We start from the raw sequence: 3,428 nt of genomic DNA on the forward strand, positions 1-3,428 counted from the left end.
CACTAAGTCTTGGAACTACAATCAATAGTAAACAGTGAATCAAATAATACATTCCCCTAGAAAATCCTTAGGTGGGCCTTAGCCCATATATAATATTATGAATACATCACTCAGCTTTATTTGCTTTATTTTTATGACTTGGATAATTTTTCCAAAACTTTTCACAAAATTAAGCGCTCTGAAGAATAGGCAGAATATTTTTTTTTAAATTACAAAGATATCTATTTTTGAAAGTGTTTTAAAATAAAAAGAAATGACACTAATAGCCCATTTCCTATTCTCATATTAATGTACCACATAAAATTATTTATGAATAAGATATTCTCTTTCTTAGAAGGACATGGCTGACTACTTATATAATGGTAATATTTTCTATTTGATTATTACTCTTTGTGGATATTTTCTTTATCTCTTCAGAAAAGTAAATTTATGGGGCACCTGGATGGCTCAGTCGGTTAAGCATCTGACATTTCTTTTCAGCTCAGTCATGGTCTCAAGGTCGGAGAGATAAGTCCTGTGACAGGCTCTGTGCTGACAGTGTGGAGCTTCTTTGGGATCCTCTCTTCCTCTCCCTATGCTCCTCCTCCCACTCACGTTTTCTCTCTCTCTCTCTCTCTGTCTCAAAATAAATAAACACTTTTTAAAAATTCAATTTATTTAAACTTAAAAAAAAACACCATTCGCCCAATATAAAGGATGTTTCCTTTATATTCATATTCAGAGAGTTATGAAATTAGAGTTGACTTTAAGAGTATGATTCAAAAAGAACGGGGTTCCTGGGTGGCTCGGTTAAGCCTCCTGCTCTTCATCCATGCAGAGCTTGATGTGACAGTCTTGGGATCCAGTCCCACATCAGAATCCAAGCCAAGTATGGACCTTGCTTGAGAGTCTTTCTCTCCTTCTCCTTCTGCCCCTCCTCTACTCAGTCACTCTCTCTCCCAATTAAAATTTTTTTTTCAAAAAGGAAATTATTATGCCTTCAAGGGAAACCTCAGACTGAGGACAGGTTTCCCCTAAGGCTCTGTCCATCAGAACATAATACTCTGGCCTGTTGTCTCCAAGATTCCAGCTCAGAAACAGTTGGGTTTTTTCCTCAACTGCAACAATTTACTTAGGATTGATTGCTCTTCTTGGTAACACATATAGAGCATATGGAGAAGCATTAAGATACCTAAAGTTTGGGAGAGAGAGGGAAGATGGCGGCGTAGGAGGACGCTGGGCTCACCGCGCGTCCTGCTGATCACTTAGATTCCACCTACACCTGCCTAAATAACCCAGAAAACCGCCAGAGGATTAGCAGAACGGAGTCGCCGGAGCCAAGCGCAGACGAGAGGCCCACGGAAGAGGGTAGGAAGGGCGGCGAGGCGGTGCGCGCTCCACGGACTGGCGGGAGGGAGCCGGGGCGGAGGGGCGGCTCGCCGGCCAAGCAGAGCCCCGGAGTCTGGCCTGCAAAAGCGGAGGGGCCTGACGGACTGTGTTCCGACAGCAAGCGCGACTTAGCGTCTGGGAGGTCATAAGTTAACAGCTCTGCTCGGAAAGCGGGAAGGCTGGAGGACAAAGGGAGGGAGAGCTGCTGAGCCCCCGGACGACAGAGCTCAGTTTGGTGGGGAACAAAGGCGCTCGCCAGCGCCATCTCCCCCGCCCATCCCCCAGCCAAAATCCCAAAGAGAACCAGTTCCTGCCAGGGAACTTCCTCGCTCCGCGCAAACACCCAACTCTGTGCTTCTGCGGAGCCAAACCTCCGGCAGCGGATCTGACTCCCTCCCGCTGCCACAGGGCCCCTCCTGAAGTGGATCACCTAAGGAGAAGCGAGCTAAGCCTGCCCCTCCTGCCCCTGTGCACCTTGCCTACCTACCCCAGCTAATACGCCAGATCCCCAGCATCACAAGCCTGGCAGTGTGCAAATAGCCCAGACGGGCCACGCCACCCCACAGTGAATCCTGCCCCTAGGAGAGGGGAAGAGAAGGCACACACCAGTTTGACTGTGGCCCCAGCGGTGGGCTGGGGGCAGACATCAGGTCGGACTGCGGCTCCGCCCACCAACTCCAGTTATACACCACAGCACAGGGGAAGTGCCCTGCAGGTCCTCACCACGCCAGGGACTATCCAAAATGACCAAGCGGAAGAATTCCCCTCAGAAGAATCTACAGGAAATAACAACAGCTAATGAGCTGATCAAAAAGGACTTAAATAATATAACAGAAAGTGAATTTAGAATAATAGTCATAAAATTAATCGCCGGGCTTGAAAACAGTATACAGGACAGCAGAGAATCCCTTGCTACAGAGATCAAGGGATTAAGGAACAGTCATGAGGAGCTGAAAAACGCTTTAAATGAAATGCAAAACAAAATGGAAACCACCACAGCTCGGATTGAAGAGGCAGAGGAGAGAATAGGTGAACTAGAAGATAAAGTTATGGAAAAAGAGGAAGCTGAGAGAAAGAGAGATAAAAAAATCCAGGAGTATGAGGGGAAAATTAGAGAACTAAGTGATACACTAAAAAGAAATAATATACACATAATTGGTATCCCAGAGGAGGAAGAGAGAGGGAAAGGTGCTGAAGGGGTACTTGAAGAAATAATAGCTGAGAACTTCCCTGAACTGGGGAAGGAAAAAGGCATTGAAATCCAAGAGGCACAGAGAACTCCCTTCAGACGGAACTTGAATCGATCTTCTGCACGACATATCATAGTGAAACTGTCAAAATACAAGGATAAAGAGAAAATTCTGAAAGCAGCAAGGGGTAAACGTGCCCTCACATATAAAGGGAGACCTATAAGACTCGTGACTGATCTCTCTTTTGAAACTTGGCAGGCCAGAAAGAATTGGCACGAGATTTTCAGTGTGCTGGACAGAAAAAATATGCAGCCGAGAATCCTTTATCCAGCAAGTCTGTCATTTAGAATAGAAGGAGAGATAAAGGTCTTCCCAAACAAACAAAAACTGAAGGAATTTGTCACCACTAAACCAGCCCTACAAGAGATCCTAAGGGGGACCCTGTGAGACAAAATACCAGAGACATCACTACAAGCATAAAACATACAGACATCACAATGACTCTAAACCCGTATCTTTCTATAATAACACTGAATGTAAATGGATTAAATGCGCCAACCAAAAGACATAGGGCATCAGAATGGATAAAAAAACAAGACCCATCTATTTGCTGTCTACAAGAGACTCATTTTAGACCTGAGGACACCTTTAGATTGAGAGTGAGGGGATGGAGAACTATTTATCATGCTACTGGAAGCCAAAAGAAAGCTGGAGTAGCCATACTTATATCAGACAAACTAGACTTTAAATTAAAGGCTGTAACAAGAGATGAAGAAGGACATTATATAATAGTTACAGGGTCTATCCATCAGGAAGAGCTAACAATTATAAATGTCTATGCGCCGAATACCGGAGCCCCCAAATATATAA

This window comes from Leopardus geoffroyi, chromosome D1 (assembly GCF_018350155.1).
Source record: "Leopardus geoffroyi isolate Oge1 chromosome D1, O.geoffroyi_Oge1_pat1.0, whole genome shotgun sequence".
Taxonomy (NCBI): Eukaryota; Metazoa; Chordata; class Mammalia; order Carnivora; family Felidae; genus Leopardus; species Leopardus geoffroyi.